The sequence below is a fragment of the Taudactylus pleione genome, unplaced genomic scaffold, assembly GCF_031769625.1.
Source record: "Taudactylus pleione unplaced genomic scaffold, aTauple2 ptg000236l, whole genome shotgun sequence".
Lineage (NCBI taxonomy): Eukaryota > Metazoa > Chordata > Amphibia > Anura > Myobatrachidae > Taudactylus > Taudactylus pleione.
Window position 1 is genome coordinate 4,881,200 of NW_028284638.1, and position 26,180 is coordinate 4,907,379.

Sequence of the window (26,180 nt, forward strand, 5' to 3'; positions counted from 1 at the left end):
CGCAAAAACCGAGCGCTCGCTCTGAATGGGGGTGGCCGCTTTTTTTTTTTAAGCCGGCCTCCTGGTCGCTCGCTAAGCTGTGAGTGACCACCCACAGCTTTAGCAAGCGGCCAGGTGAGACCATCGCGACCCTCGGGGCTTGTGACGAGACCCTTGTGGTAGGGTCTCATCTGCCACAAGCCCCAGTGAGCTTTTGGCTCTAATTGAGCTGGAAGCTCACTACTGACATCACTCGTGATGTCAGTAGGGCCGCCCCAAACGGCAGGCATTCCTTCGGGAACGCCTCCGTTTGGCCAGCCACCCCCCCCCTCCCCGCCTACAAAACAGGGCGAGCTGTCGATCAACATCGACAGTCACCCTGTTTGTAGCGAGCCCTGGAGCGAGAGAATTTCTCTCTCGCTCCAGGGCTTGCGCGTGCGCAGTGCCCCACCATCGACCCGCTTGCGAGCGGGTCTGAATGAGGGCCATAGTCCATCCAAAAATATATTATGTGGTTTTTTTAAACATTTGGGGGCTTTTATGTAAGTTCAATAAAATGTAATTCTCTTGCAGTTACCAATCTTTATACATAGTGGTCAGCTTGTAATGGTGACGAGACATCATTGTCTTTGCAGGAGCGACTGTATAATAGCCAATGCTACAGCTTCAAACTGCACTTGGTACAGAATAGAGTTCAGAGACATGAGACATCTGCAGCAATTAGCTGCTGCTCCTCAACAACCTTAAAAGATTTATATTTTTGTGCAGACTACCCATTTATTAGAAGTGCAGTATCCAGCAACCTAACAATAATGACCAGCAAAATAGCATCAATGTGCAGCATTTATATAGCCGCACTATCTCACTGATATATGATGCCTGAATTGGTGCAGTGCTAAGCATTTATAGATATTCTAGACTCAAGTCTGGGTTTTGACTCCACAACCTCAGTTTGTCCTTCATGTTTCAGTGTTGAAGCTTTCCCCCCTGTAGAGGTGATTCGATGCATCATTAATAACATCTTTTTTTTGTATGTTGGGATGTAGTGAGTTAAGAAGATACGCTGTAATACATTTGTCCTTCTTAGTTCCTGGAATTTATCCATTAATAGAGATTTGAGCTCTGATTAGAATTCTACAGTACTCTCACTAAGCCAAATTCCCAAAGTCTGCTAGCCGTGTGAGGCCCTTACAGTTGGCCTGGTAAAACATAGCATATAAAGAATCGTCTTACATTTCCTGAAATATGTTAGATCTGTTGTAGCATTTAACATAAATCTGCACTTGTCTGTGCCACTTAATGCCTATTAGCTAAATGCTCAAGTTGGATTATGTCTTTATAAAAAGGAAGCTCAACATGCCACATATAGTACATATACGTATTTGTCCTATACACAATAAGGATTATTTATGACGTGCAGCATTTTGTGCAAATTGACTTATTGTAACACTGCAATCTTACTAACGTTGGTGCGCTCCCCCATACTGCTTATACTTTTGCGCAATCACAGACCATCATTGGGAAGACCATATCCACAAGAGAAAATGTATCGCTTCAAAGTACCCATTAATTATTTGCAATTTTTAGGATTTTTCCACAAATGTTGCCCATTGAAGCCCCCTATATGTCCTATAAAAGTCATGGAAATAAGGGGTCATCAGATTTGTTGTGTGTCACATCTGTACATCTTAACTGTCTTTGGGCCTGATTCAGACCCACTCGCAAGCGGCTGTCCGCTCGCAAGTGGGTCGATGTTGTGCACTGCGCATGCGCACGACGGCGGGAGCTCCGTCGTGCGCATGCGCCAGGCGCGACGAGCGAAGGAAAGTCCTTCGCTCGTTATGTCTGATCAAAGGGGGCGTGCTGTCGATGTTGATTGACAGCACGCCCCCTTTGGTGGGCGTGCCGGGGGCGTGCCTCCCTGCCGGGGGCGTTCCCAAGGGAACGCCTACCGTCAGAAGCCGGCCCACTGACATCACTAGTGATGTCAGTGGGAGTGATTTTGGCTCTGATAGAGCCAAAATCACTGCGGGCCTTGCGGTTGAAAACCTCAACCGCAGGCTCCGGCTCGCAGTTTCGATGGTCGCGATGGTCACGACCATCGCGGCCATCAAACTGCACGCTCGTATAGGCTGTGGGTGGTGACCCACAGCTGTACGAGCGTCCAGGAGGACGCTCCAGAATTATGGAGGGCGGCCCTCATTCAGAGCGTGCGCTCTGCTCAGAGCGTACGGCTCTGAATGAGGGCCTTTATTACAATGATATTTGCACACCCATAAACATGCTTTCCTTTGTACAATGCACTTGGATGATGCAAAAGGGACTCATCATTGGTGACATCAAACTTCTGACACTTGAGAACATGAAAAAAAAAACTCTAAATTTTTTACCTTAATTAAAAAGTGTATTCAGCAAGCCACTGAAAGCGAGCAGGCTCCTAAATGTTCTATCCTTTAAGCTTATATAAATATCTTGCTCCACAGTACTACATTAATTTTTGCATTTATGGCTATCCCATGTCCAGCAATGAAGCCCCAATCCAGCAGCCCATCCAGTCAGAAGAAGTAGCTTGTTACACCCCCACAGTTGCCATCTTTATTGCTTTGTAATCCACACACTTAACCTTTACAAATCGGTGTATTTTCAGGTTCTCCGGTGACCTATATGCCTTCAGCTGCATACTTTGTATTCTCATCTTGGAACTAGTTTCCTTGTTCTGGTATAACAATACAAGACAGACTGTGAGGGTGTAAATGTTTTAGTACATGATGGTGGTGGTGAGATTTGTTTGCCAAGAGATGTTCTCCTGACTAAAATAATTCATAGCAGTCCATACAAAAATTTGGTACTCCAGATAAATACACAACATTGCTTATTTCTATGGCCTAAAATAGGATTCATTTGAAAGCTGAATCCAATTTACAAAGTGTAACAATATTGTTGATAATGGGCCACTAAAGCTAAAAATACAAGCATCATGAATGTAGGTGTTCCCACACGATATTTTATACAGGAATAGAAAGCTGGTTCAGTAGCTTATAAAAGCTTTATATATGGGATAATACACTCCCTATGGTAAAGTATAGGATATCATTAGTCTGTTCTGTGACCATTTTAAAGCAGCAGGAAGCTTTTATATCAATCACAGATGTCCAAGGCGGCTTCTACTATCCATAATTGTGTACAACATGGAGTGCATAATGCCTTATAATAAAGCAATGACATCAGGACTCACTTTTTATACAGATACTATTTAGGAGATTATACATATATAAACATAACTTGTGTATAAAGGCAGTGTTGGCTAACCTTGACACTCCAGCTGTTATGGAACTACATAACCCAGCATGCACTGCTACAGTTTTGCTATTAGGGCATGCTAAAACTGTGGCAGGGCATGCTGGGATATATAGTTCCACAACAGCTGGAGTGTCAAGGTTAGCCAACACTGTTATAAGGTAATAAAAGGTGTAGATTCTCTAGTAATACTTTATTTATCTGTTTATAAGTCCACACTGTGGCCTTGATTCAGAGCCGACGCTCTGACAGAGCGCTCACTCTGAATCAGGGCCGTCCTTCTGAATTTTTAGAGTGGCCTCCTGGCCGCTCATATAGCTGTGGGTGACCACCCACAGCTATAGTGAGTGGCCAGTAAGATGGTCGCGATGGTCAAGACCATCGCGACCATCGGGCTTGTGACGAGAGCATTGTGGTAGGGTCTCGTTGCCGCAAGCCCTGGAGTGCTTTTGGCTCTATCAGAGCTGAAAGCACTCCCACTGACATCACTTGTGATGTCAGTGGGGCCGGCCCCAGACGGTAGGCGTACCCATGGAACGCCTCCGTCTGGCCATCCACGCCCCCAGCACGATCACCAAAGGGGGCGTGCTGTCACTCACCATCGACAGCACGCCCCCTTTGTAGTGAGACCCGGAGCGACGGTTTGCCCGTCGCTATCCGGGTCTCACGCATGCGCACGACGGAGCAGCCTCCGTCGTGCGCATGCGCACTGGGCCAACATCAACCTGCTTGCGAGCGCTCTGCGCTCGCGAGCGGGTCTGAATCAGGCCCTGTGTTCATAGAAGACATACTGTTGCGTATCACAACTTTTAGGGAGTATTCAATAAATTAATACTTAGTCTGAGGAGTATATTTATAAAAGTGCAGGTTTTTAGAAGTAGAGTTGTTGCCCATAGTAACCAATCAGATTCTACTTAACATTTATCTAACACCTTCTAGAAGATAATAGCTAGCATCTGATTGGTTGTTATGGGCAATAACTCCACTTCGAAAAACTCGTACTTTAGTAAACATACCGCTAAAAGTCTAATCTCAAGGGCGAGTTTTATGCTAATGTCTCCTCCGATTTGTAAAGAACTGAGGTGCCCACTTGCAGCGTCTCAAGACAGAGCATTTCCATCCTTTGCATCTTAAGATGTGCCATCGGTCACACCTTTGAAACTTGCACCAGACCTACAGTCCACATGCATCTATCCTCCATGCGTTACAAGTCGTGTTAAAAATAGCACGTGAGCACCGTGCGACTCCGTAGTGCTGAGCGTCATTTCGTGCAACTTTTTATCTTCAAATGCATCTTATTCACAAAGCGATTTGAATATGACACACAAGCAGCTTCTCCTGATTAAAATTATATGCTGCATGCCCATATTCTGTATGCAACTGTGGACGTATCTGCATGTGAATCACTACATTACAGTGTCAGTGGCTGGAACAAGATGAAACCTAGTAAAATATACTGTAAGACGAGAAATATATGCCAGCTTGGAAAATTCCTTTTGCAGAGCACAAATAACTATACCCACCTCCACATAGCAATGAATGCACATAAACATGTGCCGTGTCCACCGCTTTATCTAATTTCAGCAATATTCTTTTGCACTGCTCCCAAAACCAGATGGATCTATCTTGTACCTGGCAATGATGGCCGTCACACCAGCCTCTGAAAACTCCTGCTCCTTTGCAAACGTCACCATCCTGCTCTGCAGACCCATATGCTTTTTACTAAACTCTTAAGTGCATCTCCACAAACTGAGGGGCTCAGTTATTTTTGCTTTGCAATAAGGCCAAGTCACTCTCTGAAATGGAAGAGAATACATAGTAAAAAAACAAGTTATATTACCCCATTAAGTGGCCTATGCATCATCGGGGGCCACGAGTTGCAACGGTGGATACTTAACTACTGGAGCAAATAAGTATTTATCCGGTGCAGGGATAGCTGCTCCGAAAAGCAGCTGTCCCTGAAGTAGCAGTGTTACCAGTGCTAAGACGGTCGCCTGAGCATGCATGACCTGAGTTCATGCCTGCGCAGGACATGAGTGAGGAGGTGGTGAATGGATCTGATTAGATTCCTCTTTGCAACTTGCGACTACCTCCTCAAAGGAAGGAGCGGGGCTCCAGGAACCAATGCCATCTGATGATGTTGTTGATTCCTGCAGGCAAATTCTGAAAACTTTCAGGCTTCGCAATTTGCTGCATACTAGGTGGCTCCATCGAGCCCCTAATAATGAATGGGCCTTTTACTTAAAATATGTGGAAACTAATGTTTCCGCATGCGTAATGGGTCCATAAATTATGACGAATATGCCCTCTAATGTAGCTATATCTCAGTGTCAAGAATGTTGTTCTGTTTGTCTTTGTATGTTCCTTGTAACAGTTTCTGTACAGTTATTGTCAGGTTAATAAAGTCTGGACTCCACTTTTTCCTTACTCCAAGGCTCCCAAGGTAGAATACTGTAATTGATGCAGAGCCGGATATATCATGTGACCTATAAGCCACATTACCTGCACAAGCATTAAACATGTTAGATTTCAGGGTATTAATACCGACTTAGAGGACATCTAATGAGTGATAAAGCAGAAAATATGTTGAAACGTATCCAGAGTTTCAGATTCCTGTGGCCAGGATTATTGTGCTGCAACAACTTTACTTTTAACACTGCTTTCGATGCTTATAGGGTTAGAAATAGCTGTAAAGCCATCACGTGGATCTCTTGTTGAGTGCTTTCTAAGTCCCCATTAAGGTAGAATCTTGGAGCACTTTTCAAAGCTCCGTCTGTGCTACAGTCACTCTTAATATTAATAGCGGAACCCCAGAGTTCATTTGAAGTCAGATGATGAGGGAATTAGTAAGAAGTAGGGAATGTGTAGATCAAAAACCCTGACTGCCCCCTGCTCTATTTCTGTGCTGGCATGGATAAAAGCTTTTATTATGGCATTGCCACCCCTGTGCCAAACATGCATTAGCAAACTGGTATACAAAAAATGAAGAGCTGCACAGAGAATGTAAATAATGTGAGATTAAAACCACAACTTCATTCCAAGTGAGCTTGGCTTTCCCTTTTCAAAGGATTTGCTAAGGCCATGGCAGTGCAAGCTAAAGCTCCATTTGTTCTTTCTGAATGACACGTGCAGCCTCTCACTGCTACACAGCATTGTAACTGACTGCCCTATAGGAAACTGCGCATTATCAGGGTGTCTAGACTTTCATACATGGAGTTTCTCAGACCATACTAATCTAGCCGTTATTATTATTTACATCCATACCAGCATCTTCATATTTGGCTGATCTTTTGCAGGAATGTTTATAACTGCATAATAAAAGACTAAGGGCCTGATTCAGACCCGCTCACTAGTAAGCGGCCGCTCATTGCAGAAGATTTTCGCTAATGTGCAAATGCGTGTAGTTCGCAGTGCGCGCGCGCGCAAACTAGTACGAGCGATCGGAATGTGCTCGCTCGCCCTGCAAAGACAACCCAGTGAAGTGAGTGACAGGAGAGGCCATTTGTGGGTGGTAACAGGGGCAGGCCAGTAGTAACGGGGGAGTGGAGTTGTGGACGCAGGCGTGCCAGAGTGTTTTCACGCCGTTTCTGGGGCATGCATAATTAACAGGCAGCATCATAGTACATGTCACCTGGTAGATTTTTCCACTGAGCTGCTCACAGTGCTTGCGGTAGGGTACAGTCAACCGCAAGCACTGCGGTCTGATCCTATGGTTCCCGATGTACCGATGGTTGTATATACTTTCTGGAGATGACGTATGCCATTGGGCGGCTAAAGACAGACTGGTGGGCGTCTATAAACACAAAGTGATCGCTCGCCAAGACATACTCGCCGTCCTTATGCCTTGCCGTGCGAGCGGCTGCCTTGACGTCACTTAGCTGAATTTCCATATACTGGGAGCAAGCGGCCGCATCTAGCGAGCGGGTCTGAATCAGGCCCTAACTACAGATTAAGAAGCTTTCTTAAATACTGGTGAAATCCAGCACTTTTTAAATTGATTTAAGTAGCCCAGATCATGCCTCATTGGCTCAGCTCACACAGGTAGGTGCAGAGCTGTTTTAATGATCCGGTATGATCAAGGCAGAGTTGCGCTACTTCTGCTGCTTCTTTCACTGTGCATACATAATACAAATATATGATACTTAACTTCCTAATAGTGAGCTCTGATGTCATCACTTATAATTGCTGAGTTCTCTTCTTATCACTTCAGTGTTCATTTGAAAAACTTGTGTTATCTCCGTTAACAATGCACCCCTCACTATAAAATACTGTATAGATATTATGGGTTATAAGGGCATCCATGGTCACATGAAAGTGACAATTTGCTTTTAAGAAGCTAACAAAAATCTATTTCCAAATGAAACATAGCATTCATGTTATGCGCACAACATTTTGTATAGTTCATATGTGGGAAGACAAGTTCATTTACTTTCCAGTAAGCATCATTTTCATTTTAAACTTCTTAGTACTTGTGAGTAACTAAAGAAAAAACTAAGCTAAAAAAGAACTCATACTGTTGGCCATTCTCTTCTTATACAAACACTACAATCCCTAGGTTTTAAGAACACAGCTCTTTCTTGGTTCTCATCCTACCTATTTAATCGCTCTTTCACTATTCGTTTTTCTGATTCTACCTCCTCTTCGCTACCTCTATCAGTTGGAGTACCGGAAGGCTCAGATTTAGGTCCTCTGCTTTTCTCAAGCTATACCACCTCTCTTGGCAAACCAATCCGCTCTTTTGGCTCTGTACGCAGATGATACTCAAATCTACCTATCCTCCCCAGCTTTGTCTCCATCTATATTGGTTCGTGTCCCTGAATGTCTTTTTGCCATTTCATCTTGGATGTCATCTCGCCACCTCAAACTTAATATTTCCAAAACATAATTTATTATATTTCCACCAGCCAATAGTAGTTACCAACCTGATCTCTCCATCACTGTTAATAACGTGACAATTCACCCTGCCCCACAAGCCCACTGCCTAGGTGTCATCCTTGACTCTGAACTGTCCTTTGTTCCCTACATTCAATCAGTCTCAAAATCCTGTTGCATACAAAAAACATCCAAAATTCGACCATATCTTACACAAGACACTGCAAAAACTCTAATCCATACACTCATTATTTCCTGCATTGACTATTGCAATAGTCTCCTTACTGGTCTTCCCAAAAACAGACTGTCTCCACCATAATCCATTATGTATGCAGCTGCGAGGCTGATCTTCCTCGCCAAATGTTCAGTGTCTGCTACTCCGCTCTGTCAGTCCCTCCATTGGTTAACGTTATTTTACCGTATTCAGTACAAACTACTTTTACTTACAAATAAGGCTATTAACCAAACCACACCATCATACATCTCTTCGCTTATCTCAAAATATCTCCCAACCCAACATCTCAGCTCAGCACAAGATCTGCGTCTCTCATCCACACGCATTACGCGCTATATAAGAAAATGTTGATAAATAAATAAAATATATGCGCTTAGGGCCTGAGTCAGAGATTTGTCTTTGGACGCAGTGACTGTGCTAAAATATGCAAAAGCCGCAGGAGGTGTGTTAAGTCCAAAGCTGCTGCGTCCGAAGTTGCAGCATCAGATCAGCTGTGTGAACATCAAACATCTGAGTAACCCTCAGGTTACACAAGATGTCCGGCAAAATCATGGTGCTAGGGTCGGTGAAGCTGCATCCAAGAAGCCACTGGCTTTGGCATGCCCAGAAAACGGGGCCGATACGCCCCGTTTTCTGTAACGCTCCACGTCACCCGCCCCCAAACGCCAGCAGCATGTCAAACATGCTACGGCTTTCGGGGCCTTGCGACTGACGTTGCAGGACCAGATCTGCACATGCGCAGTGCCGCTCCTCACGTGCAGATCATTAAACATCAAAGATTTCTGTAAATATTGGATTTATGTAAATCTCTGCATCAGACCCTTATTTGACTAAAATGTTCCAATAGGTCTAGATGTCTGGTAATCAATAGCAACTAATAAGATTCTGTATTTTTTTGTATTGCAGCTTGCAAAAAATTTATGCAAATGTACAACTGATTGGTTGCTATGGCCTACAGCTTATTTGGCAACATTGCATCATATTATTATTACTTTATACTATTGCCTTATTGTTATTTAAGTTTTAATGGCTAAATAGTGCCTTTGCCCAGCCTGAACTGTGAAATTCCCAGCCTTATTTATGATTAGGCCAGAGTCAGCGATGATGCACATAAATTATCTACCCTTCAACATGACCCATTCCATTAGGTACAAAATGCCCTTCTCCTGGACTTCCCATCTAATTTACGATTACAGTCACCTGTGTTGAACTAGGTAATTGATAAGACAGGTGTTTCACCACAGGTGTCTGCAATCATAAATTAAGAGGGAAGTCCAGGAGCAGAGCATTGTGTACCTAATGGGATGGGTCATGTTGGAGGGTCTGAAATTACATCCTCTGTGAATATGTTTTACTACACCACCCATTGTGGCAGGTAAAATGTACTGATTGACACTTACTAATGATAAATAGTACACTGCTGAAGAAATAAAATGATGAGAAATTGGCAGAGCCCCTCATTATTATGTGCGGTGTTATAGTAATAGATGTGATGGTGTTTGCAGCCCAGCGAGGAAGATCTGCTAGACATCCCACATCTTGCAGCTCTTATCATGTTAAGCTCCTGACTTAAAGTTGTTCCTCATGAGCTGTCATCCATAATAGTCAGTGCTTCTTTGATCAATCAATTATCCTGTCTGGAATAAATTAGGTTTTAAAGCAAAGTAATTACTAGGTGCTCATTTCTACAAATACCAATATAATTGTGCAGGGCGCAGGAATGTTTTTGCATGCCCACTGCTGCTTATCCCTCAAGTTACTAAGAAATGCATTGAATGTTGAGTGTCAAACTGACATTTGTACAGTATGTTAGCACAGGAAAGCCTGTCTGACATCACATTTACAGTGAAATTCAGTTCAGTAGAGTTTTGTTCATCTTGATTTATTAAATAACACTTGTTGAGGCACTTCCCATGTGATCTCTTTATCTAATACACAAGGGTCTTCTCCTTTCCTTCCATTCTTTTTTCAGTTCCAGGGATATGTATTAAATGTGTGTGTGTATATATATATATATATATAATATTCATTCCAGCTGCTGAGCAGTCATTACTACACAAGTTGGGAAGGAGATTGCATGCCTTACGGTGACTAAAATTCTCCATTTATGCAAACATCTGGTGGAATTTTTCTATACTTCAGTTGTCAAATCTTTTGATGTTCGATTGTTCACCTGAGGAAGTTCCATCTATGGGGCGAAATGCATAGGTTATTGATATGGTTCCCTTCTGCTATCTGTGGACCTTACCACCAATGAGCTCACATCCGTAAGGGTGCTGGTGGAATTATTATTATTATTATTATTATCGTTTATTTATATGGCGCCACAAGTGTTCTTGGAGGCGGGAGTGGAAGGAAGTAAGCAATTGGCATGAGAGGCGGCGTGCATTTGTTGAACGAAGAGGGCGGACAGGAGAGTGAAGGGAGATGAGATCAGAGATGTAAATGGGAGAGGAATGGCTGAGGGCTTTGTAAGTGAGTGTGAGAACCTTAAATTGGGTTCTAAAAGGGAAGGGGAGCCAGTGGAGAGCTTGTAGGAGAGGGGAGGCAGATGCATAGCATTTTGAGAGGAAGTTGAGCTGAGCAGCAGCATTGAGACAGACTGGAGAGGGGAGAGAACGGATTTGGGGAGGCCAGATAGGAGGAGGTTACAGTAGTCCAATCTGGAGATGACCAATGAGTGAATGAGGGTTTTAGTGGCATCCTGGTTGAGAAAGTCTAATCTTGGAAATATTTTTAAGATGAAAACGGCAGGACTGTGAGAGATTCTGGATATGTGGTTTGAGGGAGAGGGAGGAGTCCAGGATAACTCCAAGACAGCGCACTTTGGGGCTAGAGGAGATAGTTGTGCCATCAATTCATAAGGAAATTGTGGGAAGTGTGATTATGTAGGGTTTAGGGAAGATGATTAGCACAGTCTTAGACATATTAAGTTTAAGAAATCGCTGGGACATCCAGGAAGAGATGGCCGAGAGACAGTTGGAGACACGAGTGAGAAGAGAGGTCAGGGGAGGAAAGGTAGATCTGAGTATCATCAGCATAGAGATGATATTGGAGGTCAAAAGAGCTGATGAGTTCACCTAGTGAGGATGTATAGAGTGAGAAAAGGAGAGGTCCAAGAACAGAACCTTGGGGAACACCTACTGCAAGAGGCTGTGGGGGAGAAGAGGAGCCATGAGAGGAGACAGAGAAGGATCGGTCAGAGAGGTAGGAGGATAGCCAGGAGAGGGCAGTGTCACGTAGACCAAGGGAGTGAAGGATTTGCAGAAGGAGAGGGTGGTCCACAGTGTCGAAAGCAGCAGAAATGTCAAGGAGAATGAGCAGAGAGTAGCGGCCCTTGGATTTAGCAGCAAGGAGGTCATTGCTGACTTTAGTGAGGGCAGTTTCAGTGGAGTGGAGAGAACGGAAGCCAGACTGAAAATGGTCAAGGAGGTAGTGAGAGGAAAGAAAGGTGGTAAGGCGCTTGTAAAGAACACGCTCAAGAAGCTTGGAGGCAAAAGGGAGGAGAGAGATGGGACGGTAGTTGGAGAGAGTGTTAGGATCAAGGGTAGGTTTTTTTAGTATGGGGGAGACAAGGGCATGTTTGAATGTAGACGGGACAGTGCCTGATGATAGGGAGAGATTAAGGAGGTGGGCAAGATGGGAGCAGGCAGAAGGAGAGAGGTAGCGGAGGAGACGTGAAGGGATAGGGTCAAGGGGGGAGGTGGAAGGGGGGGAGGACTGGATGAGGGACATGACTTACTCTCCAGATACAGGGGAGAAGAAAGTTAGAGTCTGTAAAATGGAAGGAGAGGGGTGATCTGGGAAGAGAGGAGGTGGATAGCAGGGGGACTGGTGGGATATGATATCCTGACGTATGGAGTAAATTTTAGATGTAAAGTAGGTAGCAAAGTCAAGGGCAGAGAGCGAGGAGAGGAGGCGCGGAGGGGGTGGGCGGAGGAGGGAGTTGAAGGTGGTGAAGAGACGTTGGGGATTTGAGGACTGAGAGGAGATGAGGTTCTTGAAATATGACTGTTTAGAGAGGGAAAGGGCAGCACTGTATGATGAGAGCATAAATTTGAAATGGAGAAAATCAGCCTTAGAGCGTGATCTTCTCCACTGTCGCTCGGCAGTTTGCAAACACTTTTGCAGGTATCTGGTGCATTTGGAATGCCAAGGTTGAGGTGTAAATCTGCGAGGGTGAATAGTGATCGCCGGAGCAACAGAGTTCAGAGCAGAAGTAAGGGAGGTATTGTATAGAGAAATGGCTTGTTCAGGGCAGGAGAGAGACAGGATAGGGGAGAGAAGTGAGTCCAGCTGGGAAGAAAAATAAATGGTGTCAGTAGCGTCAATGTTACGCTTAGTGATGGTGGCCTTAGGAGGTAGAGGAAGGGAAGGAGAGAGGGATAGGTTAAAAGAGAGAAGGTGATCGTCAGAGAGGGGAATGGGGAATTGGAGTAATCAGAAATATCACAACGGTGAGTGAAGACCAGGTCAAGCGAATGCCCACTCACATGGGAGGGTGAGGAGGTCCATTGGGAGAGACCAAATGAAGAGGGGAGGGTAAGGAGTTTGGAGGCAGAGGCTTCTGTGGGGCTATCAGTAGGAATATTGAAGTCACCTAGGATAAGAGGGAAGGTCAGAGGAGAGAAAGTGAGGAAGCCAGGAAGCGAAGCTGTCAATGAATTTGGAAGGAGGGCCAGGGGGATGGAAAATAACAGCTACACTAAGGTGAACTGGTTGGAATAAAACATCTGCTCTACATTAACAGTGGGATGTTTTGATATCATGTTTTAAATGTAAGCAATCGTGCAAATATTTGTATTTTATCCAAATAAAACATTTTATTTTGAATTTTCTAATGAGAGGCCATACGGCCATTTTTCTTGAGTGACTTTCTGGTGAGCAGGTCTATTTTCAGGATGTCTTATTTTGAGAATTGTTACTCGAAGACATACCTGTGAACTGAATAAACAAGTTATATGACTTCTAATGAACCATCTTGATCATCACAGTAAAGACTTTATATACAAATCAAATTAAGTTGGATTGTGTTGTTATTATATATTAGTGCCCTCAGGTATCTGTTGTATATTTTGGAGCCCACTAACAGGGGTTTCCCTTGAGGCGCTGCTTCCAGTTTCAGAGCGAGATAAGGGCTAATCTGCTTTGTATATGTATGTATGTGTGTGTGTATATATATATATATATATATAACAACGTTCCCTATTCTGGGGTCTGCCTGTATGTTTGGGCTAATCTCTTGAACCACTGGACTGATTTTGATGGGGTTTTCACTATTTTATACAGCATTGGTCGAAGAAGGTTTAGGTGTATGAACCATTTATCTGTGTCAAAAGGGAACCATGCAGTGACTATTTTAGTGAAGCAGTCACAGAAAAAAATCTAATTTTATACCAAGCTGAAGCAGAGTAGCTGTCCATGCTGCTGAAACAGCAAAGTGAGAGCCAATCAGCTAGCAATGTGCCTTGTTGCTCACACAGGATCACATCTGAAGCAGACTGTGTGTGAGAGACAGCCTTCAATGAACCCATGAAGATGCCCTGTTAAAGTCACAGTAGCCAGGAAGGAGCCAGGAGAGGCATAGCTATCAGGAATTTAATAAAAAAACAAACAACCATCGGAACACCATTGACTGATTTCCATTTGATGGTGGTAAACATCGGACCGCCACCATCAAATGGTACAAACACTACCATCGGAGCAGAAACATTGATGGTTTCAGATTCCAATGTCCATCCCAACACTGAACCTGCAGTCGGAGTCTGGCCACCACTGCTCCACCGTGAAGATGCTCCCCCTCCAGTGTGATGTTCCCGCTCAGCCACACGCCCTCAGTGAATAGGTAGTCAGCGCTAGAAATGGTAGTCAGCGCTAATCTCAGGCAGAGGGGCACCCTGGTTAGGAAGCCCAGAAAATATACGGTACATTGTACAAAGAGGACTTTGCTCATCGCCATGTTCGGCAGCTAGGGAGGGGTGTGCATGGAGGCTGCAGAAATATGCACAGGTGCCCCAGCCCCGGGGACATGCTGCTAATAATGCTTATGGTAGCTGCAATAAAAATCTCTCATCCATGATCCTCCTGCCCTTCCCAGCACATCTCGGTGGCCGGGCCCCAGCCTGCTGCAAGGCAGCAGCAGTTTGGGTTGTGGTGACACTGGTGAGATGCAGCGAGCAGGAGTGAGAAGCAGGAGGCTGTTGTGAGATGCCGGGTGCAGGAGTAAAAAGCAGGAGGCTGTTGTGAAATGCCGGGGGCAGGAGTAAGAAGCAGGAGGCTGTTATGAGATGCCGGGTGCAGGAGTAAGAAGCATGAGGCTGTTGTGAAATGCCGGGGGCAGGAGTAAGAAGCAGGAGGCTGTTGTGAAATGCCGGGGGCAGGAGTAAGAAGCAGGAGGCTGTTATGAGATGCCGGGTGCAGGAGTAAGAAGCAGGAGGCTGTTGTGAAATGCAGGGGGCATGGCATAGGTTGTTTTGAGAAGCAGGGGGCTGTGGTGAGATGAATTTGCTCCTTTGCGAAGAAACTGAACTGTCATCACTGGTGCTCTACCATACACTGCTGCCATCACACATCTATGTACTGTCCTGTCCCTAGATGTCCTCTTCTCTATCTACCCCTTCCACTCTGCAACTTACTTTGTCTCCTCTGTCCTCCTATCACATATCACTGTGGCAGACTATGATTAGAGAAATAGTGTAGCAGATGGCGCTTGATGCTGTCCAATTAATTGCTCCTTGTTCTGAAAAGATGGTACAAAATATGGTGGGGGGTGAACAATAGGGTCAGGTCAATACAATAGGGACATTTAATTGGGGCCAGTTGGTGGATACTTGGATTGAAAGTGTATTGGTTTTATCCAAAGGGTTGAAAGAATGGTTAATCACGAAGATATAAAATACACAATCCTGGTGATACTTAAGGACAGGACAAAGTTGAGTGGTCTGATCATGTTAAAGAGCATACATAATGAAAAGATTGTATATAAATTGATCTTTCGTAAATGTTTGTGTTTGAGAATCGATTATATGTTTGGTTATGTGGGAGAGCGATAACATTTAATAGTTCGGTTTTCATAGACCTTTTAGTGACTAACCAACATATTATATAATGGGTTGGGTACGGGAAGCCGGCATCCCGACAGGTAACCGACACTTGTCGGTCAGTATCCTAACCCTCCCTCCCTGGTGCCTAAACCTAACCTTTCCCTATTGAGCCTAAACCTAACCTCCTACACCCTAAACCTAACCCTCCCCCAGTACTTACCATCGGGATGCCGGCCCTGGGATTCTGACAGGTGTCAGGATTCCGGCGCCGGCATTCTAAGTGTCGGCGTCCCGACTGTCGGGATTTTGACCGGATCCCTATAACATACTTGTAATTCTATAAGAACAGTACATTTGCAATATAGTTATTTTTCAGTATTATCACTAATGTTGCCTTTTAGATAGGGAGCGGATATCAGATCAGGTCAGGTATCAAAGAATAGGTATGTCTGGTATGAGTCCCAATAGTATAATGCTGAAATCAGCTGACTGTCTAGTAAAATAAAATAAATAACAGTATTGTCATGATCTGTCGAAGGAGAAAATACAGGAGAAACTGTGTTTGATGTGTCATAAATCTCCAGAATTAAATTTTTAATAGGTGTAAATGGAAAAAAGTAATATATTATATTAGCTTAGTCTTGTGTGAAAACGTGTTGCTTTTTTTTGCATCTAATAATTATATTAACAAAATGTTACCTGAGGTTGGTTTATCTTCTTGTGGACCTCAATGCCATTACCAGCACCTTTGACTTCTCTTAACTTTTTATATCACTGGTAACTGAGTGCATCAATGTTTGGGTAAATTAGGTTTTGTCTTCCATATGGAGCATACACACGGTCAGATTTGTCAAATTTGTCAGATGAACGATTGAACGATTTTACCAAAGTTTTGAACGATTGAACGATTTTTGACTAATTAAAATGAATGGAATCGTCCAAGTCTTACTGCAAACACATCAGATGTCAGATATCGTTATCTGACAAACGGGAACGTGCATCGTTCATCGTCCATCGTTCAGGTATGTCAGATTTTCTTTCAGATATGAACGACTGAACGATTTTTAAATCGTTACCGTTCAGATCTGAAGGAAAAATCTGACCGTGTGTATGCACCAATAAAGCAGAGATTCCAAGACTATGACACATACTCATAGGGTGGGCTTAACATGAGACTTTACAAAAATCACAGCTTGGGGACCATGACAGCTGCATAAGCCATGTTCACTGTTGAACCTGGATCTTGTATCATTTTTTAATGGCCAAAACATTCACATTCGTTTTACTGCTTTTTTTGCACTTTCCATAGGTATTTGTAACCAGTAAGTACATCAGCACTTATAAAGTGGAAATTTGATATCTTGATACATTCCACAAGCACACTGAGCTACAGAACTTTCATGACACCTTCTAGTAAAATATATGTTGTTTGTTTAATGAATACATTATCGATATATGTGCAGCAGTATGTGTGTATATATATATATGTGTGTGTGTATATGTATGTGTGTGTATATATATATATATATAATCAAAGGTGTGCATCGGCCACTTTTCGGGTTTTGGAACTGGATTGGTTTTGCCAAAACCACCCTTCTTGTTTTGGGTTCTGGGTTTTATGTTTTGGATCTGTATTTTTTGGGAAAAAAGCATAAAAACAGCTAAAATCACAGAATTTGTGGGTTTTTCTATTCCTATGCTATTACTAACTTCAATAACATTAATTTCCTCTCATTTCCAGTCTATTCTGAACACCTCACAACATAGTTTTTAGGCCAAAAGGTTGCACCGAGGTAGCTGGGTGACTATGCTAAGCGACACAAGTGGGCAGCACAAACACGTGGCCCATCTAGGAGTGACACTGCAGTGGCAGACAGGATGGCAGTTTGAAAAACTAGGCCCCAAACAGTACATAATGCAAAGAAAAAAAAGAGGTGCAAGATGGAATTGTCCTTTGGCCCTCCCACCCACCTTTATGTTGTATAATCAGGACATGCACACTTTAACAAACCAATCATTTCACATGACTGTGGCTGAAATGATTGGTTCGTTTGGGCCCCCACAAAACAAGATGCCAATTACTCTGTACCTGCACAAACTGGCTCTACGGAGGCAAGATGTCGTCCTCATTAATTCGTCCCCACTGGAATCCACCACCACAGGTACCTCTGTACTTTCTGGAGGCTGGTCTCCCTGGAAGAATTGATAATTCATTTTGATGAACATCATCTTCTCCACATTTTGTGGAAGCAACCTCCTACGCCTTTCGCTGACAAGGTTCCCGGCTGCACTAAACACTCTTTCGGAGTACACACTGAAGGGGGGGGGCAACTCAGGTAAAATAGCCAGTTTGTACAGGGGCCTCCAAATTGCCTCTTTTTCCTGCCAGTACAGGTACTGACATGCTTACCTGGTTGCTGTCACCGATGCAGTGACAGTAGACATGTCAGAAATTTTTGCCAGGTCCTTCAGTCCGGACCAGATGTCCAAACTTGGTCCTGTCTGCATTGCATCACCGCCAGCAGGTTGCTTAGGATACCTAAGTTTTTTCCTGGCAGTCCCAGTTGCGGAAGAAAATGAAGAAGGAGCTGTTGACGTGTCACGTTCCGCTTCAGCTGACAGTGTTTTCACCAGCAGGTCTTTGCACCTCTGCAGGCTTGTGTCGGCCGGAAAGAGAGACACCACGTAGGCTTTAAACCTAGGATCGAGCACAGTGGCCAAAATGTAGTGGTCTGATTTCAACAGATTGACCACCCTCGAATCCTAGCAAAGCGAATGAAGGGCTTATTCCACAAGTCCCACATGCCGAGCAGAATCGCTCCGTCTTAGCTCCTCCTACACTTTCTCCAGCTGCTTCTGCAAAAGCCTGATGAGGGGAATGACCTGACTCAACCTGGCAGTGCCTGAACTGACTTCACGTGTGGCAAGTTCGAAGGGCTGGAGAACCTTGCACAACATGGAAATCATTCTCCACTGCGCTTGAGTCAGGTGCATACCCCCTCCTTTGCCTATGTCATAGGTGGATGTATAGGCTTGAATGGCCTTTTGCTGCTCCTCCATCCTCTGAAGCATATAGAGGGTTGATTTCCACCGCGTCATAACCTTTTGCTTCAAGTGATGGCGGGGCAGGTTCAAGAGTGTTTGCTGGTGCTCCAGTCTTCGGCATGCAGTCGCTGAATGGTGAAAGTGGCCAGAAATTTTTCGGGCCACCCAAAGCATCTCCTGTCGTTTTCAGAGAATTCTGCACCACCAAATTTATTGTGTGAACAAAACATGGGACATGCTGGAATTTGCCCAGATGTAATGCCTGCACAATATTGGTGGCGTTGTCAGATATCACAAATCCCCAGGAGAGTCTAAGTGGGGTAAGCCATTGGGCGATGATTTCCCTCAGTTTCTCTAAGAGGTTGTCGGCGGTGTGCCTCTTACTGAAACCGGTGATAAACAGCGTAGCCTGCCTTGGAACGAGCTGGCATTTCTGAGATGCTGCTACTGGTGACGCTGCTGTTGTTGCTGCATAAGACCATACATCTACCCAGTGGGCTGTGACAGTCATATAGTCCTTAGTCTGCCCTGTTCCACTTGTCCACATGTCCTTGGTTAAGTGGCCTCTGGGGACACTTTTTCTGATGTCTCTGTACATTGTCTGTATCGCCTGCCTAGTGAAGTGGAATCTAGATGGGATTTGGTACCGGGGACACACTACCTTCATCAATTGTCTAAATCCCACTGCACTAATGGCGGATACCAGATGCACGTCTAACACCAACATAGCAATCAAGGCCTCAGTTATCCGCTTTGCTTCAGGATGACTGCTGTCGTACTTCATCCTCCTCGCTAAGGACTGTTGAAGGGTCAATTCCTTAGTAAAAGAAGTAGTGATGTTCCTACTTCCTCTCTGAGATGATGAACGACTCCCATCAGCAGCAGCGGCAGCAGTTGGGGTAGCAATGCAGGATCCTCCCGAGGAATCCCGGATAGGAGAGTCAGTCATGTCAGTGACATGGCCTGCAGGACTACTTCCGATCCTGACTGAGGAGGAAATTGACGAGGGAGTTGACAGTGTGGTTTGCAGGCGCTTGAATACAACAGGAAAAAGGGATTTAGGTGTCCCTGGACTGCTTACGGTCTTAGCCACAGTTTCTGAACTCGACAGTAACTTTTTCTGAACGTGCTGCAGGTGACGTATAAGGGAGGATGTTCCTAGGTGGTTAACGTCCCTACCCCTACTTATTCCACCTTTACATATGGCAAGACAGTTGTTGTCCGGTTTGGATAGAAATATTTTCAGACCAAAGAGGTGGAATGTTTGGTCTTCTGCCCAGGCATGACTGTGATGGGCTTTTTCATCCCACGAACAACAACCGTCTCCCCCAGTGCCTGATTTTAAACAAACCACCTCACCATCAGAATCCTCATCGTCAACTTCCTCCTCAGCGCCAGTTACACCAATATCCTCAGCCTGTTGTACTTCAACAGTGACATCTTCAATTTGAATATCAGCAAGTGGACTGTGGGTGGTCCTTCCAGCACTTGCAAAGGGCGTGCAAATGGTGGAAGGAGACACCTCTTCCCGTCCAGTGTTGGGAAGGGAAGGCATCGCAACCGTCGCCACACTTGGACACTACATGGGGATTTGTGATATCTTCTTAGAATTAGAAAGCACAGTTCTTTGCTGTGCTTGTGCCAGCTTAACTCGTTTCCTTTTTGTAGCGGGAGGAGGGCTTCCATCGTCATGTGAAGCTGAACCACTAGTCATGAACATAGGGGAGGACCTTAGTCGCTCCTTGCCACTCCGTGTCGTAAATGGCATATTGGCATGTTTACGTTTCTCCTCAGATGATTTAAATTTATTTTCTAAGGTCATTTTCCTGAACTTTGCCATTTGGGATTTTATATGCTCTCTACTATGACATTGGGCATCGGCCTTGGCAGACAACGTTGATGGCATTTCATTGTCTATGTCATGACTAGTGGCAGCAGCTTCAGCACTAGGAGGAAGTGGTTCTTGATCTTTCCCTATTTTATTTTTATCGGACAAATTGTATTCCTCCATTTATGTGATATTGATGCACATGCGGCTAAGGCACACACAAATACAGAAAAAAATATTTTTTATGTTTTCCGGCACTTTGGGGGTTACACCACCCTTCAACAGACGAGCCAGCCGGTCCTTGATTGCGCTTGGCGCTGCTACTTTGTTGATGCACTGCACACAAACAGAAAAAAAATATATTTTTTTTGCACTTGGGGGGAGCACCCCTGATGGACAGAGCACCCCCTGGACAACACTACAGCACCCCTTTAGGACTACAGCCTTTATGGGACACTGCACAACACAGCCGAGCCAGCCCCTATGGACTTTGGAGCGGACACAGGGCCTAATTCAGACCCGCTCGCGAGTGCACAGCGCTCGCAAGTGGGTCGATGGTCCCAAACTGCGCATGCCATGCGCATGCTCGAGACCTGGCCAGCGACGGGCGCTCCATCGCTACGGGACTCGCACCGAAGCGGTGCAGCTGTCGATTGTGTTTAACAGCTTGCCCCGTTTTGGAGGCGGGCAGGGGGGCTGGCTGGCCAAACGGAGGTGTTCCTGAAGGAATGCCTGCCATTTGGGGGCGGCCCCACTGACATCACGAGTGATGTCAGCGGGTGAGCTTCCGGCTCTATTAGAGCCGAAAGCTCACTGGGGCTTGCGGGAACGAGACCCTACCACAAGGGTTTCGTCGCAAGCCCCGATGGTCACAATGGTCGTGACCATCGCGACCGTCACCTGGCCACTCGCTAAAGCTGTGGGTGGTCACCCACAGCTTAGCAAGCAGCCAGGAGGCCATCTTTTAAAAAAAAAACAGGGATGGCCTTATTCAGAGCGAGCACTCTCAAAGAACGTCCGGCTCTGAATCAGCACAACACAGCCCAGCCAGCCCCTATGACAGCAGCACAGCTCAGCCCAGCCAGCCCCTATGGACTTTGGAGTGGACACAGCCCCTATGGACAACAGCAGCACAACTTCCACCCTCCCTCTTCACTGTCCACAGCCGGAGTGAAAAATGGCGCCGACGTGGGGACCTTTTATACAATCCAAAACCCGCGAGATCCGACAGCGGGATGATGACATTTTGCCTTGATTTCAGGTCTGAGTCAGGCTGGAAAACCCGAGCCTGACTCTGTTCCCGCCTCGGATCGGGGGGTTCGGATTTCAGAAATCCGAACCCGCTCATCCCGAATATATATATATATGTGTGTGTGTATATATATATATATATATATATATATATACACACAGCCAGGTGCATAAATATTGGGACATTGACAGAATTTTCATATTTTGGCCTCTATTCACCACCACAATGGCTTTGAAATGAAACAAACAAGATGTGCTTTAACTGCAGGCTTTCAGATTTAATTTGAGGGTAATTACATCCAAATCAGGTGAATGGTGTAGGAATTACAACGGTTTCAATATGTGCATCCCTCTTTTTAAGGGGCCAAAAGTAATGGGACTATCAACTCAAAAGCTATTTCATGGACAGGTGTGGGCTATTCCCTCGTTATTTCACTATCAATTAAGCAGGTAAAAGGTCTGGAGTTGATTCTAGATGTGACATTTGCATTTGGAATCAGTTGCTGTTGACTCTCATTATGAGATCCAAAGAGCTGTCACTATCAGTGAAGTAAGCCATCATTAGGCTGAAAAATCAAAACAAATCCATCAGAGAGATCGCAAAAACATTAGGTGTGGCCAAATCAACTGTTTGGAACATTCTTAAAAAGAAAGAACGCACTGGAGAGCTCAGCAACACCAAAAGACCCGGAAGACCACAGAAAACAACTGTGGTGGATGACAGAAGAATTATTTCCCTGGTGAAGAAAAACCCCTTCACAACAGTTGGCCAAATCAAGAACACTCTCCAGGAGGTAGGTGTATATGTGTCAAAGTCAACAATCAAGAGAAGACTTCACAAGAGTGACTATAGAGGGTTCACCACAAGATGTAAACCATTGGTGAGCCACAAAAACAGGAAGACCAGATTAGAGTTTGCCAAACAACATCTAATAAAGCCATTACAGTTCTGGAACAACATCCTATGGACAGATGAGACAAAGATCAATTTGTACCAGAGTGATGGGAAGAGAACAGTATGGAGAAGGAAAGGTACTGCTCATGATCTAAAACATACCATCTCATCAGTGAAGCATGGTGGTGGCAGTGTCATGGTGTGGGCATGTATGGCTGCCAATGGAACTGGTTCCCTTGTATTTATTGATGATGTGACTGCTTACAAAAGCAGTAGAATGAATTCTGAAGTGTTTCGGGCAATATTATATGTTCATATTCAGTCAAATGCTTCAGAACTCATTGGACGGCGCTTCGCAGTGCAGATGGACAATGACCCGAAGCAAACTGCAAAAGCAACCAAAGAGTTTTTTAAGGCTAAAAAGTGGAATGTTATGCAATGGCCAAGTCAATCCCCTGACCTGAATCCGATTGAGCATGGATTTCACTTGATGAAGACAAAACTGAAGGGAAAAATGCCCCAAGAAGAAGCATGAACTGAAGACATTTGCAGTAGAGGCCTGGCAGAACATCACCAGCGATGAAACCCAGCGTCTGGTGATGTCTGTGCGTTCCAGACTTCAGGCTGTAATTGCCTGCAAATGATTTGCAACAAAGTATTAAAATGTGAAAGTTAGATTTAGGATTGTTTAGTTTGTCCCATTACTTTTGGCCCCTTAAAAAGCGGGAGGCACATATAGAAACCGTTGTAATTCCTACACCGTTTACCTGATTTGGATGTAATTACCCTCAAATTAAATCTGAAAGTCTGCAGTTAAAGCACATCTTGTTTGTTTCATTTCAAAGCCATTGTGGTGGTGAATAGAGGCCAAAATATGAAAATTCTGTCAATGTCCCAATATTTATGCACCTGACTGTATATACACAGTGTGTGTATGTATGTATATATATATATATATTAGGGGTGAGCGGATTCGGTTCTACTCGGTTCCGTTCGGATTTAAAAACCAAATCTTATTGGCTATACAAAACTCGTGACAGCTGATACCCAATAAGATTCGGTTTTTAAATCCGAACGGAACCGAGTAGAACCGAATCCGCTCACCCCTAATATATATATATATATTTATATATATATATATGTGTGTGTGTGTGTGTGTTATATACACCTTATACACACAGCCTGCATGTAATTTTATACAATATACTCAATAATTTTATGGCTCAAACAAAGTTTGTGTACAGAAATTAAATTCATTTATGTTTCATATACACCTTATACACACAGCCTGAAGGTAATTTTATACAATATTTTTAATAATTTGTGCCTTAGACAAAGTTTGTGTACATTGAACCATCAAAAATCAAAGGTTTCATTATCTCAGTCATGCCAAAATAATATATATATACAACAACGGCTTGGCACTCTTCCTCTCATGTATAGGTGGGTGCCCTCTGCAGATAATCACAAAACAGGCAGCAGTGGCAGCGGCACTCCTCAGTGAAGAATATGACACTGGTTACAAAGAACCTAATTTACTTCAACGTTTCAATCACAATAATGATTTTCATCGTCTTCCTGATGAAAATCATTATTGTGATTGAAACGTTGAAGAAGTAAATTAGGTTCTTTGTAACCAGTGTCGTATTCTTCACTGAGGAGTACCGCTGCCACTGCTGCCTATATATATATATATATATATATATATATAATATGTTAAATACATACATAGATTCGCAAAAGTCAGTGGGGTTGTCTGTACTACAAATAACACACAGATTGTTCCAGACAGTATTTTTATTGGGAACCAGTAGGCTTTTAAATTAAATCTTCAAATGTATAATTCATTATTTGTCTGCAGATTAAAAAAACAAATAAAACTAATACCGGTAATTGCTGCTTTCATAAGTATTCATCTCCTGCAGACTAGTGCTTCGAATAACCTCGTCTTTCTTCAATAGCAGCTTTAAGTCTGTTCCTATTGAGGTAAGTTTCTGCCGGGTTTGCGCACTGTTTGTGAGTTATTTTTGCCCGTTCTTTCTTGCAGATTTGTTCTAGATTGTTTGGGTTGGTTGGTTGTCGCTTGGGGACTGTAATTTTCAAATAGTGCCACTGATTCTCAATTGGATTGAAATCTTGGGGTAGATTAGACAAGTGGTAGTGTTGCCCATAGCAACCAATCAGATTGTAGCTATGATTTCTCTATTGCATGCTAGAAAATGATAGACAGAAACTGATTGGTTGCTATGGGCCACTGGTTTGTTTTAGAAGCTTTAGTAAATCTACCACCTGGACTTTGACTTGGCAGTTGCAGAACATTCACCTTTGTCTTGTTCAACCACGCCAGTCATGGGCCAGATAAAGGACCAAATGGCCCTGTGGCTGAAAGTTATCAAGGGCCTTTTCTAAAAAGTGGAGGAGCTGTTACCAGTGCTGTGTGGGAGTGGCCAGTACCATGTGGGTATGATCAGTGCTGTGTATACCCCCTACACTATCAGCTCCAATGTCTCCCTATATACATTATGTAAAAGTAGCAAAATCGTATCATTTTGTGAGGAAAGAATAAATGCAGTTTTAATACTTATGACTTCTGGCCAATCATGTGGCCAGTTGGGTGGCTGGTCATCCTCATGCTGTCATGATGATGGGCCTATTTTTAAGTGGAGGGCTGGAGCTGTAGTCCCATCCTTGTACTTTGAATTAATGTCCTGCTGAAAGGTAAACTTTCTCAAAAACTTTAGCGTTCTAATACCCCTTTCACACTTACATTTAAATCCCGGGTTTTTGCACATGAACGCGCATCAACCCGGGATTTAGGTAAGTGTGAATGAAAACAACCCAGGATTAAGGCCCTCATTCAGAGGCAGTCGGAGGATGCAAGCGGTCGCTCAGAAACTGGACGGCCGCTTGCATCCTGACCGCCCGCCTCTGTTTCGGTCGTTAGGCTGTGAGTTTACACCCACAGCTCTAACGACCGCTAGGGTGATGGTCGCGATGGTCATAGACCATCGCGACCATCGGGGCTTACGACGAGACCCTAGGGTAGGGTCTCACTTGTCGTAAGCCCCGGAGAGCTTCTGGCTCTGTCAGAGCCGGAAGCTCTCCACTGACATCACTAGGCAGGTTCCCATGGGAACGCCTCCGTTTGGGCTGCCACCCCCTGGCCCGCCTTCCAAACAGGGCGAGCTGTCAATCAACATCGACAGCTCGCCCCCTTTGGAAAGAGACCCGCTACGACTGGCGCTGTCGGTCGTAGCGGGTCTCACGCATGCGCACGAAGGAGCTGGCTCCCTCGTGCGCATGCGCACTGGAAAAATATTGAGGCGGTCGTAGACCGTACGGCCGCCTCTGAATGAAGCCCTAAGTCCCAGGTCCCCGACCCTGCTCTTTACCAGCATCGGGCTGAGACCCGGAAAATTGCTGGGTTGATAGACCTGGTAATTTCCCAGCTCTCATATCTGAAAGGGGTATTATAGACTGAGGGATATATCAAAGCATAAAGGGGAAGATGCATCAAGCCTTGGAGAGAGAGAAATCAGGTACCAACCAATTAGCTCGTAACTGTCACTTTACAGACTGTGCTTGAAAAATGACAGGAGCTGATTGCTTCTTTAGCCCTCTGCACTTTATCTCTCTCCCAGGCTTAGTACATCTTCCACCTAAAGAGAAAAAATGGAGGTTGCCCATAGCAACCAATCAGCTTTTAACTATAATTTTATAGAATGTGCTAGACAA

General features: G+C 44.4%; 1 protein-coding gene across 10 annotated transcripts in view; it reads left to right on the plus strand.

The window, feature by feature from the left end:
* TBCK (TBC1 domain containing kinase) overlaps positions 1–26,180 on the plus strand; it is a 328,992-nt gene that overhangs the window by 299,385 nt on the left and 3,427 nt on the right. The gene's annotated exons all lie outside the window — the stretch shown is intronic.